The 17,408-nt window shown below is 43.1% G+C and overlaps 1 protein-coding gene across 1 annotated transcript in view; it reads left to right on the plus strand.

Annotated features, from left to right (window-relative positions):
- The window catches only part of ST6GAL2 (ST6 beta-galactoside alpha-2,6-sialyltransferase 2), a 243,964-nt gene that overhangs the window by 174,432 nt on the left and 52,124 nt on the right, over window positions 1-17,408 (plus strand). The gene's annotated exons all lie outside the window — the stretch shown is intronic.

A 17,408-nucleotide genomic window follows, 5' to 3' on the forward strand; every position in this document is an offset into this window, starting at 1 on the left:
AGGATATGGGTGTATCCTATTTAGCTTTGCTGCTCAGTTATTCTAGTGCCGGCCATCAATGTAACCAGAGCCTTTCTGTTGCATGTTCCTGCTTCTAGACTACTATCAGCTAAGTTGGACTCTTAGTCCTAAGTTTGTTTTGCATTTTTGTTCCAGTTCACAGTTATGTTATTTTTCTGTAGCTGGAAGCTCTTGTGGGCCGAAATTGCCACTCCGGTGTCATGAGTTGACACATGAGTCTTAAAGTAATTTCGGGATGGTATTTTAATAGGGTTTTCAGCTGACCGTGAAGTTCCCTATTGTATCTTCTTGCTATCTAGTAAGCGGACCTCGCTTTGCTGAACCTACCTTCATACTGCGTATGTCATTTCCTCTGAACTCACCGTCAATATATGTGGGGGGCTTCTGTCTCCATTTTGGGGGAATTTCCCTAGAGGTAAGCCAGGTCTGTCTTTTCCTCTATTAGGGTTAGTTAGTCCTCCGGCTGGCGCTAGGCGTCTAGGGATAAAACGTAGGTACGCCACCCGGCCACTGTTAGTTGTGTGACAGGTTTAGCTCACGGTCAGCTCGAGATTCCATCACCCAAGAGCTGTTCTGTTATTTATGTTCTCTGACGTTCCCTTGCCATTGGGAACCATGACAGGGGGCGCTGTAGGTGCTCCTCGGGATGCGCATGGAGGCATATCTGTAATTATGATGGTGAAATAGTGACTGGCAGGATTGTAAATGGCTGGTATGTGTCGCAGAGGGAGTCTGCGCTGTAATCCTGAAGTAAGGTTGTTCTGGGACCTGTAGTCCCACATGTATTTGTGTTTATTTACCTAAAAGGGAGGCTCGCAGGGTTAGCTGGAGTGCTGGGCGGGTCTGGCTAACCACACACACCTCCTATGGGAGTGGTTACAGGTACATAATTTGTCCATGGTGTGGTCACATGGTCTCTGTGGTAGAGAGTTTGTGGACCTGAATGGTCTGTGTGTAAGATACTGGAAGGTCTATGTGTTAGGAGATCCTGTGAGTAGGATCGGATCCCTGAAGAGCACATGGTGAGACCTTAGTTCTGAAGGTCTGTGTTGGAAGATCTTGGGAGTAGGACTTCCTGAATAGCACATCCTGTGTTGGAAGATCCTGGGAGTAGGACTTCCTGAATAGCGCATAGAGTGGCCATGTATGCAGAGTCTGTGATGGCACTGCATTGGGGGAGCTACTGTCCGTCTGAGGATCTGGACTGCCAGGTGGCCTGGTGAGCAAGGCCTTGCCCGGGACAGTGATCCCAGTTCGGCAGCTTCCCTGGAAGAGAAAGTACTGACAGGAGTCAGCATGTGGAACAGGAGCTCCTGAAAGGTAACCCAGAGTATGAGGAACTGTGTACACTGACAGGGGGTCAGTTAATGAACTGTGCAGTCACCCATGGTAACTGGACGGAGTAAAGTCCAGCATGTGTAGTGCCTGCAACCTAATGACGTGCTATGAAGTATCTGAGTCAAAACTGTATAGTTATGAAGTGCTATGGACAGTATGAGGTCTGTGATGTGTAACATGGCCCACAGCAGTTTATGAAGTGTAAATAAACCGCATAGACTGTTTATGTGGAAAAAACATCCCTGTCTACGTTTATCCCGTTGCCAAGCGAGTGTTCCCCAACACACTCAGTAAGCGCTATCTTACATATGGTGGAGAATGTGGGCAAAGGTCCAGAAAGCACATGTGGAGGTGATTGTTGTAACTCGGCGGGGTTACGAAGTTTGCTGGGGATCAGCGGGTCCACAAAGCTTACAAGCATCTGGCTGTAACTCGGTGGGGTTATGAAGTTTGCTGTGGTTCTGCGGGTCCACAAAGTCTGCGGTGTGGAGCCATGCAGAGCCTTGTGGAAAGTAGCTGCAGTTGCAGCAAGAGGTTCTGCAGCAGTTGGAGCTGCAGTGGCAGCAGCAGCGGCTTGTGATCGGCAGTCGGAGGTGTAGGCGGTTTATGACTGCAGCAGGAGCTGTGGCAGTACCAGCAGGAGCTGCTGAGGTGTCGTAAAAACATTGGTGGTCCAGGTCGTTCAAACTCTTAAGGGGCCAGTGCAAGCCCAGAGACATATTGGTGTACTGTGCGAACTGGGGCCTGAGAGTACCATAGGGGAGTCCACGGGGTGTAACCCAGGGAAGGGGTAGTGTCCCTAAAAGGGGTGGTGTCCCTAAAAGTGGGCATTGACCCAAACAGGGATGGTTGCCTATAAAGTGGTGGAGTACCAAAAGAGGCTGTATCCCAAAAAATAAGTAGTTGCAAAAAAGAGAGTGGAGTCCAAAAAGGGGTTGGTTTCCCAAAAAGGTGTAGTTGCACTAAAGGGGGTGGAGTCCCAAAAAGAGGCGGCGGTGAATGTGCTATCGGACTGTAGCCAGGAAAAATGAAGTTTATGCTATGTAAGCCCATGTTAAGCTGTGGATTGCTCGGTCAATAGGGCATCAAGACAGCACCGTTTCTGGCTGGTTGGTGACCGTGTGTGGGGACTGATAGACCCAGGGAAAAGAGTGACCTTACTAAGGGCCCCTCCTGATCGCTCCATGTCACCTGGGATGGGGACAAGAGCGAATGACTCATGTAAGGATGTTAAACGACTTTTGACAGCCCTCCTCTACATTGACGCGGCTGAGGTTTCCATGTACCATGAAGAGGGCGTAGTCCCACAATTGCTGTGTCCGATGGTAATAGGTCGGGACTTGGAAGGCCAATGGGATTGGTGGTTAAAAGTAAAAGCCTCAGTAGAAATAATATGTATGGGAGGTAGTAATGTGGAGAATGCGCCCCCTAGAGTTGACAGTCCTAAGGAAAGGCATGACCAAGGTAAATGGTGGACGGCCCAACTTCGAGACACGACGGTGGCAGTAATACCTCCCAAAACTAATGGGTCGGACATACGGATGACCAGAGGAAAGGATGCGTCTGCTCAACTTACTGACCTGAGGTCCCATGAAGTGTACAACAGTATGACTGATGCTGATGTGGTAGATAAAACGAGTGGAGCTGACACCCGGTTAGAGAGTGACTTGAGGGTTAACCATACTGTGGGGTATGACACAGACTCCGGGGGTGACTGTGACTCTGATAAAGTAAGGGAGTACAGTAAAGAAGAGCCCCACAAGAAAGGCAAGTCCTCCCGTCGCCGGAGGAGCAAGGGCCACAAATAAGTTGTTCAAGTGACTCTGGCTGATAATAGAAGGTCGTGAACTTCTACCTCCCATGTGAGTTCTCTTTCAGAAGCTGAAGAGATCAGGAAGGAAGGTGACGTGTCGTTGCCCGTAGCAACCGCTAGGTTGGAGTCGGCTGACCATCAGTTGGTGGTGCTGATTGAAAGGAAAATCTGGAGAGCGCTGATTGAGTGCGAATCCACGGCGGTCACAGAGAACAGTCCTGTCATAGGCCCACGACTGGGGAGACAGGAAAAGGTGAGATGACGGAAGATGGTGAAGGCTCCAAAGGACCTGATGCGGAGGAGCTGGGGTACCTGGATACCCAAGAGAGGGCCGAAGATGCTATTGCTGAGTCCCAGGTGAAGACTGAGGGTGTAGGGGTGGAGGAAGCCACCAAAGGAGTAGGTTCTGAAGCAGATACCTCCTCAAGTGATGGAAGCTCAACCAATCCAGAGGTTGGATGAAGCGACTTAAAAAGCATCCAGGAGACAGTAGAAGCCCGTTGTCAGGACTCTGAACATTTTTTATTACCTTTTTGTGCATTACTGCCATTTTCCAAGATGGCGTCTTTGGTCTTATGTGCACTGTGTCTTCCTGCTATAAAACTCCACCCCAGCCTTCAGTCTGTACTAGAGTATTCTGCATTGCATCCAGCTCCTGACCTCTGGTGACTCCCTGGCTATATACCTGCTCCTGTGAACCTGTGGGGTTATCCTGCTACTCTGCTCTGAGTTCCTGCTGCATACACCAGTTCCAGTAATCCTCCTTCATCTGCTGCTCGTGTTTACTTCCATCTGCATTTGCTGGACATGTAAGCTGTTTGCTAGCTTTGCAAGAACCTGAGACTGTTACCCAGGCCTCCCTGGTTGAGCTAAGATATTGTTTGAACTGCCTTATAAGCATATCTATCTGTGTTTTGGACTAAGCAAGGACTTATTCGTGTCAAGTATCCTCAAGAATAATTGTGCTTCATAGACTTTCTGCGTGATTGCATTTTCCTCTGAAGCTTCCTGTAGACTGCTGAGCTGCATTTGATATCTGCACCAAGTGTTGTGGACTTGAGTTTCTCTCTGCACCTGTTTGAATCACCGTGTGATAATATAGACTTTACCACTTATAAAACTGTGTCCTGTAGTTGTCTTGTTCCACGCAAAGAGTCTCCTGAGTTATCCCCTATAATTATTACACCCGTATGAAGCGAGAGGAGCTTCGGAGACAGGCTGCTAAGTGCCGAGTGGGTGCCTGGGAGAAAGAGGTGTCTGAGCTCCGAGGTCACCTGTCAATGTGGCAATCCGTGACCAAGGCATTAAAGTGAAGATGTGGAAGTGTTCAGAGAAGCATTAAGAGGTCCTCTACAAGAGAAAGAAGTGGTGATTGCAGACTTACAGCTGCAGTGCCAGAGTTGTAATGAAGCGGAGCTGCCAATGCCCATCTTGGCAGAGGCTCATGCAGAAGATAAAGTAGAGGAAGAGTTGGCACTAGAAGCAGAACAAGACAGTCAACCGGTCATGGCAGATGTCTTGATGGAAATGTCCGAGGCAAAATGGGAGCCGTCCGCCTGAGAAGAAAGTGAGACCTTGCTCTTCCGTGATGCGTTTCCGCTGCTAAAAAAAATGCAGCATGGGCACAACATTTGTGGAATGCCATTAAAAATAATGGGATACGTTTTCTAAGCGTTTTTAAGCGTTTCCGCAGTGCAGAAACGCTTAAAAACGCTTAGAAAATGCAACATGGGCACATAGCCTAACAGTAAAATCTGCACTATCATATATGACACTCTTTCCGGTCTGAGCTTTGTACTGTGCCTGAAAAGTATTTCCCGATTAGTAAGGTATTGGCACACTCAAGAGAAGTTTTTACCCAAACTGAGGTAAATTTTTTCCTACTAGCCCTTAGAAAAATTACAACTTTGGGGCTAAAAGTACATTTTAGTAGTAAAAATTTACCGTAATTATTTTTTTTCCATCACCCAGTTGTATAAAATTCTGTTAGTCACATGTGGTGTCAACATGCTTACTGCACACCTAGATTAATTCACTGAGGAGTGTAGTTTGTAAAATGAGGTCACTTATGGGGGTTTCTGCTGTTCTACCACATCAGTAGCTCTGCAAATGTGACGTGGCACCAGAAAACCATCCAAGCAAAATCTGAACTACAATAATTATTTTTTTATATTTATGTATTTTACTCACAGGTGCTACGCACAAAATTACAATATCATCAAAAAGTTAATGTGTTTCAGCTATTCAATACAAAAATTGAAACTCATATAGAGTCATTACAGACAGAGTGATCTATTTCAAGTGTTTATTTCTGTTAATGTTGATGATTATGGATTACAGTCAATGAAAACCCAATAGTCCTTATGTCAGTAAATTATAATACTTTATAACACCAGCTTGAAAAATGATTTTAAAATCTGAAATGTTGGCTTACTGAAATGTATGTTCAGTAAATGCACTCAATGCTTGGTCAGGGCTCCTTTTGCATCGATTACTGCATCAATGCATTGTGGCATGGAGGTGATCAGCCTGTGGCAATGCTGAGGTGTCATGAAAGCCCAGGTTGCTTTGATAGCAGCCTTCAGCTCATCTGCATTGTTGGGTCTGGTGTCTCTCATTTTGCTCTTCACAATACCCCATAGATTCCCTATGGGGTTAAGGTCAAGCGAGTTTGCTGGCCAATCAAGCACAGTGATACTGTTGTTTTTAAACCAGGTATTGATACTTTAGGCAGTGTGGACAAGTGCCAAATCCTACTGGAGAATTAAATTTCCATCTCCAAAAAGCTTGTCGGCAGAGGGAAGTATGAAGTGCTATAAAATTTCCTGGTAGACGGCTGTGCTGACTTTGGTCTTGATAAAACACAGTGGACCTACACCAGCGGATGACATGACTCCCCAAACCATCACTGACTGTGGAAACTTCACACTAGATCTCAAGCAGCTTGGATTGTGTGCCTCTCCACTCTTCCTCCAGACTCTGGGACCTTGATTTCCAAATGAAATACAAAATTTACTTTCATCTGAAAACAACACCTTCGACCACTGAGCACCAGTCCAGTTCTTTTTCTCCTTGGCCCAGGTAAGACGCTTCTGGTGGTGTCTATTGGTCATGAGTGGCTTGACACAAGGAATGCGACACTTGTAGCCCATGTCCTGGATACATCTGTGTGGCTCTTGAAGCAATGACTCAAGCAGCACTCCACTCCTTGACTCCAGCAGCACTCCACTCCTTTTGAATCTCATTCACATTTTTGAATGGCCTTTTCTTAACAATCCTTTGAAGGTTGCAGTTATCCCGGTTGCTTGTGCACCTTTTTCTACCACACTTTTTCCTTTCACTCAACTTTCCATTAATATGCTTGGATACAGCACTGTGTGAACAGCCAGCTTCTTTAGCAATGACCTTTTTTGACTAGTGGAGTGTGTCAATAACTGCCAATTGGACATCTGTGAAGTCAGCAGTCTTCCCCTTGATTGTGGAGCCTACTAAAACAGACTAAGCGACCTTTTTTCAATGCTTAGGATGCTTTTGCACGTGTTTTTTGTTAATTATTCTAATTTACTGAGATAGTGACTTTTGGGTTCTCATTGGCTGTAAGCCCTAATCATCAACATTAACACTTGAAATGGTTTACTCTGTTTGTAATGACTTTGAATAATATAGGAGCTTCACATTTTGTATTAAAGAACTGAAATAAATTAACTTTTTGATGATATTCTAATTTTGTGAGAAACACCTGTATATAGCGCCATTAATTCCACAGCGCTTTACAGACATTATCGGCACTGTCCCCATTGTGGCTCACAATCTAAATTCCCTATCAGTATGTCTTTGAGTGTGGGAGGAAATCGGATTACCCAATGGAAACCCACACAAATACGGGAAGAACATTAAAAATTAATTGAAGGGAAAAAGTCCTTTATTACGCTTCTTCCCTTCTGAGCTTTGCACTATGCATCAAAAGTAGTTTTTGACCACAAATAGGGTATCGGTGTACTTAGGAGAAATTGCACAACAAATTTTGGGGTACACTTTATCCTAGTATCCTTGTGAAAATAAAAAATTTTGGGGCTAAAACAACATTTTTGTGGGAAAATTATATATTTTTTTATTTCTCAGATCAACGTTGTAAAATTCTGTGAAACATCTGTGGGTTCAAAGTGCTCACAACACATCTAGATAAATTCCTTGAGGGGTTTATTTTCCAAAATGGAGCCACTTGTGCCTATACTGTGGAAACCTCCCACATCAGCAGCTCTCCAAATGCAACATGACATCCGCAGACCATTTTATCAAAGTTTGCGTTCCAAAGCGTCACTCCTATTTTCAGCCCTGCCGTGCTCCCAAACAGTAGTTTTCCCTCACATATGGGGTATCTGCATAATTGCATACCAAATTTTAGTTACATTTTTCTGTTATCCTTGTGAAAATAAATAATTTCAAGCTAAAACAACATTTTTGTGGGAAAAATTAGATTTTTTTATTTTTATGGTTCCATTTTATAAACTTGTGGAGAGCACCTGGGGGATCAAGGTGTTCATCACACATCTAAATACATTCCTTGAGGGGTCTAGTTTACAAATTGGGTCACTTGTGATGGTTTTCACTGTTTAGGCAAATCAGGTGCTCTCCAAAAGCGAAATGGCGTCCACTAATGATTCCAGACAATTTTGTGCTCTAAAATTGAAATGGTGCTTCTTCCCTTCCAAGCCCTGCCGTGCGCCTTAACAGTAGTTTTTCCCATATGGAATATTGGCATACGCAGGAGAAATTACACAATATATTTTTGGGCTATTTTCTCCTGTTACCCTTGTGACAATAAAAAGAAAAATGGGCATTTTTGTGGGAAAAATATGATTTTTCACTTTTGCGGCTTTACCTGATAAACTTCTGTGAAGCACCTGTGGGTTCAACGTGCTCACCACACATCTATATACATTCCTTGATTGGTCTAGTTTAAAAAAATGTGTTCACTATTTAGGCACATAAGGGGCTCCTTCCTTTTCAAGCCCTGCCATGCTCCCAAACACTAGTTTCCCCCACCTATGGGTATCAGCGTACTCAGGAGAAATTGTACAACAAATTTTGTGGTCTATTTTCTCCTGTTACCCTTGTAAAAATAAAACATTTGGGACTAAAGTAACTTTTTGGTGAAAAAAAGTAAAATGTTCATTTTTTCCTTCCACATTGCACTAATTTCTGTGACGCACCTTAAGGAGTAATATATTTTTTGAATGTGGTTTTGAGCACCTTGAGGGGTGCAGTGTTTAGAATGGTGCCGACTCCGGATTGGCCTTTCTGATTGGCACAGTCTATAAAAGGATTTTTGGCGCTCCCATTGGTGCGCTAAGATCATTTATGTATTGTGAGTGTGTGGAACCTAATGGTAGTGTGGACTTGTCTGCACGTGTTAAGGGCAAGCGTATAGTCTTTAGAATTCCGGCACCTCCAGAGAGGAGTTTGAGTGAATTCAGGGCAGGCTTTAAGCCTTTAGAATTCCGGCACCTTTGGAGAGGAGTTCGTGTGCGAGCACACACTGTGTTTGTGTCCACTACCTGTTCCCTTGTCCCATTGAGGGTAGCGTTCTCCTGTGAAGTTAACAGGGTTCGTGTTTAGCGCCATAGCTGCTCTGTTACTGTGTGCGAGTGACACAGCTCTACTGCAGAGCATCTTTTCTGTTGCTGTGTGCAATTGACACAGTCTAGTGGGCTATATACTGAGTGACATTTAACTCAGTGCCAGCTAACTTGCACTCGCTGTCTTGTTCCGCCATTGTTCATACTAGCTGCAATTTTCCGTGTCTGCGCGGTGGACCCCGGGTTGCGATCGCACTTCATCTTAAATTATGTTTAGTGCGATCTGCCAATCCTAACACGTGGACTCTGACTACAGACTATACTGGCGAGAGATGACAGGAGACAGTGAGTATCTCCTGGTATCACCTGGTATTGGGGCAGTGGGACTCTCGGCCTCGAGGAGGGGATCTTGTGGACTGGGGACAATGTATTTTGGCCAACTACCTGAAGCTGTTGTAAAACTATAGAGTTAAGACATAAAAAATAGTTGCATCGTTAACCTGCCTATGTGATTATTACAACCCACAACCTCAGATCTTCACATTTACTAACAAAAAAAAATATGTTTAAAAAATGCTGATGTAAAGTAGACACCTGGTAAATGTTATTTATTAACTAGTTTGTATGACATAACTCTATTATTTAAAAGGAACCTGTCAGCAGAATTCTGCTCAGTAACCTACAGACATTGTCAGGTAGGTGCCATTATGCTGATTGAAATGATACCTGGTTGATGAAATCCATCTTGTGGTTGTTGTTTAATCTTCATTTTCGCTTGTTAGTTAATGATATGATAGTGCTTCGGGGTGGGCCTGTGGGGGGTCTTCATGTGGTGCTCTGATTAGCTATTCATCTGTATGTCTTCTGATGGGTCACTGATCCCTCAGTGACTTGCCCCCTAGTTTATATAATGAATATTATATGTATATATATATTTTTAAAAATCCCCTTCTGCAGGTAGGTGGCGGCGCCTGTCCTGCACCTTAATCGCATCCATAACGTGCATTTAATTATTGTTTTTGATGGTATCCATAAACTCTTTGAAAAAATGCCTCCAGAAGTCACATAATTAGTAAACTGAGTCCACCTATATGTAATTTATTCTCCTAGTTAACTATTGCTGTTCTGTGAAGGCCTCAGGTTAGTTTGAGAACATTGGAGATCAGATACCATCACGAAAACCAAGGTCTGGTGCTAAACGCCGAACATGGACTCCTCCCAGAAGACCGTTACAATGTTCAGTGTTCCGGGGGAAGGAGAGAGATTTTACTCCTGCAAAGTTTAGGTCCACATTGTGTTTAATGGGGTACAGGTTATGGTTCAAGTTTGTCTACAGGTTGGGTACCAGAATATGAACATCCATGGGTCCGCTCAGGAATAAAGTAAAGAAGAGTAAAGCAGACTTGGGTTGTAAGAAAAAAAAAAACTTAAGCTTTGAACTTCTCGTGGAGCAGTGTTCAATCCATCATCAAAACCTTTTACTTTCCATACTGGACATATTCCATCAGACCCAGAGAAGACTTTGCTATTGTGCATCTTCAGCTGCACAGTTTTCTGTATCATCAGTTACTTTTAAGGATTAGTGCCCACGATAAGAAATAGCAGCATTTTGGACACAGCGCACTTATGCTGCATTCAAAAGCTATGTTTTACAGTACAAGCACAGTGGATTGGATTTATAGAAATCCCATGCCCACTATGTTTCTATTTGATGCTCCATAGACTCACCCGTTTTGCGGGTTTACGAGCTGCAGCATGCCAATTTCTATTGCGGAGACATTAGTGTCCGTAAAAGAAATTTCCACAATAGATATTGTGAGGCAGTGACTGGTGTTACCTGTAAGGGTTGCTGTATGTTCCCAAGATGTGCAGGATATCGTATACTGTGTAAAGCTGTGAGTAAAGAGACACTAACACGGCGGTGCAGTCACCCATGGCAATCGGTCAGAGATGGACTGGCGTGTTTAGTGACTGTAATCCAGAGGATATGTGCTCCGATCCGGAAGATATCATGTGCTGTGTTAATATGAGTTAGACATTAATGCTGGGAAGAAAACACATTAAAGAGACTTTTGTTTGGAACTTTGTTGGGTCACTGCCTCATCACTGCATAAGTGTGCTACCGCTGCGTTACAATATGTATTGGATACAGTAAATCCGCATTGTTCAGTGAACACGTGGATTTACCTGCGGGATTAGAACATAGTGCTTTAGACACAGCGAAAATACGCTGCATCAAAACGCTGCTACTTTCTGATCGTGGGAACGTAGCCTTAAATATTGTGTCCGACTATTAGAGATATCTAGCACTGCATGGCCCCTTGCCTGACAATTATAATTGAGACTTTTTTAGAGAATGTTTGAAAAGTATTACGTGTTTTCCTTTTGTACAAGAGAGAAATGTGGCAATGTTCTAATGTAGCTATTACCTCTGGTATGAAAGCTAGAGGTATACCAAAGAAAAGCTTAACCCCTTCCCAACCTGTGACGCCACATAGGTGTCATGAAAGTCGGTGACAATCCGACCTGTGATGCCTATGTGGCGTTATGGAGATGGAGGGATTGCGTTCCTGCAGATCGGGTGAAAAGGTTAACTCCAATTTCACCAGATCTGTAGGGACAGGGAGAGTGGTGCTTCAGCCCAGGGGGGGTGGCATTGCCCCCACATGGCTACGATCGCTCTGATTGGCTGCTGAAAGTGCAACAGCCAATCAGAGCAATTTGTAATATTTCACCTATGATACTTGGTGAAATATTACAATCCAGCCATGGCCGATGCTGTAATATCATCGGCCATGGCTGGAGACCGCCATCTGACCCCTCCACTGACTGACAGCGGCGATCTGCCCCCGCTGTCAGTCTTTCCTCCCCTCCGTTCTGTGCTCCGCTGCCCTCCTCTCCCCTCCGCCTGCCCCCGGCCTCCCCCCCACCCCCCGCTGTCAGATCCCACCCCCCCATACTTACCAAGTCCCGGTGTCCCTCCCAGTGTCCATCCGTCTTCAGCGATGGGCGCCGCCATCTTCCAAAATGGCGGGCGCATGCGCAGTGCGCACACCGTTCCAGGTACATTTTGATCACTGTGATAGGTTATATCACAGTGATCAAAATAAAAAAAATAGTAAATAAAGCCCCCCTTATCACACCCAGGTAGGGAAAATAATGAAATAAATAAAATATATATTTTTTTTATTTTTCCACTAGGGTTAGGGTTAGAAGTAGGGTTAGGGTTAGGGCTAGGGTTAGGGCTAGCGCTAGGGTTAGGGTTAGAATTGGGATAGGGTTGCAATTAGGGTTAGGGTTAGAATTAGGCTATGTGCACATGGTGCGGATTTGGCTGTAGATCCGCAGCGGATTGGCCGCTGCGGATTCGTGGCAGTTTTTCATCACGCTTACAGTACCATGTAAACCTATGGAAAACCAAATCCGCTGTGCCTATGGTGCGGAAATTACAGCGGAAACGCTGCATTGTATTTTCCGCAGCATGTCAATTCTTTGTGTGGAATCCGCAGCGTTTTAACACCTGTTCCTCAATAGGAATCCGCACAAAAAACACTGGAAATCCGTGGTAAATCCACAAGTAAAACGCAGTGCGTTTTACCTGCGGATTTTTCAAAAACCGTGCGGAAAAATCCGCACACGAATCCGCAACGTGGGCACATAGCCTTAGGGTTAGGGCTGGAACTGGAGTTAGGGTTGGAATTAGGGTTAGGGTTGGAATTAGGGTTAACATTAGGGTTAGGGGTGTGTTGAGGTTAGGGTTAGGCTTGTGGTTAGGGTTATGGTTAGGGTTGGGATTAGGGTTGGTTGTGTGTTGGGGTTAGGGTTGTGGTTAGGGTTGGGATTAGGGTTAGGGTTGTGGTTAGGGTTGTGATTATGGTTATGGTTAGAGTTGGGATTAGGGGTGTGTTGGGGTTAGTGTTGGAGTTATAATTGAGGGGTTTTGACTGTTTAGGCACATCATGGGGTCTCTAATCATGACATGGCGCCACCATTGATTCCAGCCAATCTTGCACTCAAAAAGTCAAATGGTGCTCCCTCCCTTCCAAGCCCTGACGTGCAACCAAACAGTGGTTTACCCAAACATATGGGGCATAAGCGTACTCAGGAAAAATTGTACAACAATTTTGGGGGTCTAATTTCTCCTGTTACCCTTGGAAAAATAAAAAATTGGGGGCTAAAAAATTATTTTTGTGGGAAACAAAATGATTTTTTATTTTCATGGCTCTGCGTTATAAAATTCCGTGAAGCACTTGATGGTTCAAAGTGCTAAACACACATCTAGATAAGTTCCATGGGGGGGTCTAGTTTCCAAAATGGTGTCAATTGTGGGGGAGTTCAAATGTTTAGACACACAGGGGCTCTCCAAACGCGACATGGTGACCGCTAACTATTGGAGCTAATTTTTCATTCAAAAAGTCAAATGGCGCTCCTTCCCTTCCGAGCCTTGCCGTGTGTCCAAACAGTGGTTTATCCCCATATGTGAGGTTTCGGTGTACTCAGGAGAAATTACCCAACACATTTTAAGATCCATTTTATCCTGTAGCCCATGAGAAAGTGAAGAAATTGAGGCTAAAAGAATTTTTTTGTGGAAAAAAAAGTAATTTTTCATTTTTACGGATCAATTTGTGAAGCACCTGGGGGTTGAAAGTGCTCACTATGCATCTAGATAAGTTCATTGGGGGGTCTAGTTTCCAAAATGGGGTCACTTGTGGGGGAGCTCCAATCTTTAGGCACACAGGAGCTCTCCAAACGCGGCATGGTGTCCACTAAAGATTGGAGCCAATTTTTCATTCAAAAAGTTAAATGGCGCTCCTTCCCTTCCGAGCCCTGTCGTGCGCCCAAACAGTGATTCCCCCCCACATATGGGGTATCGGCGTACTCAGGACAAATTGTACAACAAAGTTCGTGGTCCAGTTTCTCCTTTTACCCTTGGGAAAATAAAAAAAATGTTGCTAAAAGTTCATTTTTGTGACTAAAAAGTTAAATGTTAATTTTTTCCTTCCATGTTGCTTCTGCTGCTGTGAAACACCTGAAGGGTTAATACACTTCTTGAATGTGGTTTTGAGCACCTTGAGGGGTGCAGTTTTTAAAATGGTGTCACTTTTGGGTATTTTCAGCCATATAGACCCCTCAAATTGACTTCAAATGTGAGGTGGTCCCTAAAAAAAATGGTTTTGTAAATTTTGTTGTAAAAATGAGAAATCGCTGGTCAAATTTTAACCCTTATAACTTCCTAGCAAAAAAAAATTTTGTTTCCAAAATTGTGCTGATGTAAAGTAGACATGTGGGAAATGTTATTTATTAACTATTTTGTGTCACATAACTCTCTGGTTTAACAGAATAAAAATTCAAAATTTGAAAATTGCAAAAAAACGCTAAAATTATTGACCTAAATTTACCACTAACATGAAGCTCAATATGTCACGAAAAAACAATCTCAGAATCGCTAGGATCCGTTGAAGATTTCTTGAGTTATTACCTCATAAAGGGACACTGGTCAGAATTTCCAAAAATGGCCAGGTCATTAAGGTCATAATAGGCTGGGTCATGAAGGGGTTAAAAATGCATGCACAAAGACATATTTCACTGCTGCTCTTATACATTGATTTATAGAGTCCTGAAAATGACAGTATGTTTAAAGTACCCAAGATGTTATAAAACAATATAAAATAACATGGCTCTAAAACTGATCTCATCCTTACTATCTTTGATACTCTGACCTCTATTGTTTTTATGAATTATCCCATGGTTTATATAGCATGAAAATACTGATGTACTGCTTGGAATTGTACATTTTAGTAAGTAGGACAACATTGATAGGTTTCACAATAGTTGAAGGCTGGGGGAAACTTCAGAAGTACCGTAAATAAAAATAATTTTATACAATGTAAGTAACTTTGTAATCTAACAATTGCCATCCCAGAACCATTAGCAGGCTAGCCGTGTTTCACCAAGAAGCGCTTTCTCCCTTGTGTGTATCCAGCATTCAGTATGCAGAGTGACAGCTGTGTTATGGGCCTGTCGTGAAAGCTTGGCAGCATTTAGTTTTCCGTATTAGCACATCTTCACTTAAAGACGCTGTCATTTAGCCTGAACTGGATAAAACCTCAGTCAGGTCGGTGATTTCTCTTTCTCTTTCGATTGTCTTATGTTTTTTTTTGGGGGGGGAAACCTAAAATCCTTCACTAGATGAGCAAAACGTGTATTCATCCCATCTCTGCTACTTCCTAGATGCGTTTCTCTTTCCTTTCTCTTTTTCGTCTGCTTGACACAAATGAGTCCCCTTTTTAAAAGTGATACATTAGAAGTGTCATCATTAACAGGCAAGTGCATGGGCTTCTCAGAGCAAGTTAAGGCTCAGCGCTGCGGATACGCTGGGCAATTCTTCATGGTTACATTTGAATACCTGCACTTGTCTCTCTTCATTCATTGTAGAACTATTAACCAAGGCCGATAGACTCATTAATTCACAAATCAATGTCTATCAACATAGACAGAAGAAATCACTAAACCACCCATTACCTTACATCTCTATATTCAAGACAGTAGCAGTTCATGCAGAAGACCATAAAGTTGTTGTTGACTTCACACTGGGGTTATATTCCAATATTACAAAATTAAAAGTGTAGCAGGAATAAAATACCGTATATATGTAATCTCCAAGGTGATAGCAACTTTTATAGGTAATTCTTAACAATGGAATATGAAAGTCAAATTTCATTATCACCTTTGATTTAAGACTTATTGTTGGTTTTATGTGACAGAATCTCTTATTTTATATTCATTTTCTTCATGATAAAAGAGGGCTCTGATAGATTTGCATTAACCTCAAACCCTAATTTGGATGTCCCATCTGGACATTTATGGAATCTCGAAGATATGCCATAAATGTCTGATAGATGCCGGTTTCTACTTCTTGGACTTGTATCTATGTCAAGAATGAGGCCCTGATGCACGCGCTCTTAGAATGTAGAGCTGACCATCCCCGTTTTTTCCTACAGCGTCTCTGAGCCAGCAGCACAGTTATTACCCACATTTGTATTTGTTTTATGTAAGATATTGGGGTATATCTCACTACACTCATAGAATATATCTTCTCCTGCCCAACATGAGAACGGAATTGGAAAGTCTTAAAAGGTGCGTTAGTTAAAAATAAATATGACCACTGTAGGAAAGGATAAAACTGCAGGTACAGGATGCGATGAATGTCTCACCTGCACAAAGCAAAACGAATCCCCAAGATTGAAAAGTGATTGCACGGATTCCCAAAGACGTGCTTGGATTTGATAATCTTTTGTATTTATTTCTTATTTGTGTTAGATGTGACGTTGGGTTCTCAGACCTAATCCATCCATGCCTTGCCTGTGCTTGTTAGTGTCAGCTTATTCTTGTCAGCAGTATTTTAGCCAAAGCTATATTGTTCAGAGGAAAATACCTAGATGTTAAATGGAAGTATGCAAGTAGTGTGATTTATACTAGAACACCTGCAAGGTAATTGTGCCAAAAAAATGTGGACATACACATTTATACGTGCGGCTAGAAATAATAAGAAATAATAAACTGCAACAAATATAGAGTTTTTTTCGGATAACACTGAAAAACTGTGCTTGATCCAAACTATTTCCATTAGGCTAGATTAAGGAAGCACAATCTCCTACACCAAACTGAGCAACTCATATAGGCCTAAGTGGCGGTGAGTTCGGGTCAGCAGACCCATTGTTAGTCCAGTCTCAGACCGTGACACATGGATGTCCAAGTCTTTCTGTTACCATTAGCAGAATGTAATATTATATATGGGATAGAACAAGAGTCAAAGACAATCGCATCTCATGAGAGCCAGGCTATTACTAGTGCATTTGAACACTTGATACATTTCAAGGGAATTTGTCAGCAAATGTTTGCTATCTGACAGCGGCATAATATAGGGTGAAAGCCTGATTTGATAGAATCCCTGTTTTATCTGTTGTAGATGTAGCAGCGGCCATAACACTAAGCTGTATATAATCCTACACATACCCCTGATTGGCAGCTTCTTGTGTACACTATACACTGTGAGCAAGCTGCTAATGATTGGTGGGGGCAAGGTTCTGATTGTCATGCATGTAAAAATATTAATTTATCCCATTAGATTTGCAATATAGAATAATTTTTCTTTTAAAATCATTAAAGAAACAATTGTGTTGTTAGATGCTTGTTATGGCACCCCCTGATGTTCTTTTCTTATTACATGCTTGTTTTGTGTCCCCTGGTGTTCTTCTGTTACATGCTTGGTATGCCCTCCTTCCTTTTGTTCTTCTGTTCATGCTTGTTATGGTGCCCCCTGGTGTTCTCCTGTCACATGCTTGTTATGGTGCCCCCTGGTGTTCTTCTGCTGTTAGATGCTTGTTATGGTGCCCCCTGGTGTTCTCCTGTTACATGCTTGTTATGGTGCCCCCTGGTGTTCTCCTGTTACATGCTTGTTATGGTGCCCCCTGGTGTTCGTATGCTGTTAGATGCTTGTTATGTTGCCCCCTGGTGTTCTTCTCCTGTTACATGCTTGTTATGGTGCCCCCTGGTGTTCTTCTGTTATATGCTTGTTATGGTGCCCCCTGGTGTTCTCCTGTTACATGCTTGTTATGGTGCCCCCTGGTGTTCGTATGCTGTTAGATGCTTGTTAT

This window comes from Ranitomeya variabilis, chromosome 3 (genome assembly GCF_051348905.1).
Source record: "Ranitomeya variabilis isolate aRanVar5 chromosome 3, aRanVar5.hap1, whole genome shotgun sequence".
NCBI classification, from domain to species: Eukaryota; Metazoa; Chordata; class Amphibia; order Anura; family Dendrobatidae; genus Ranitomeya; species Ranitomeya variabilis.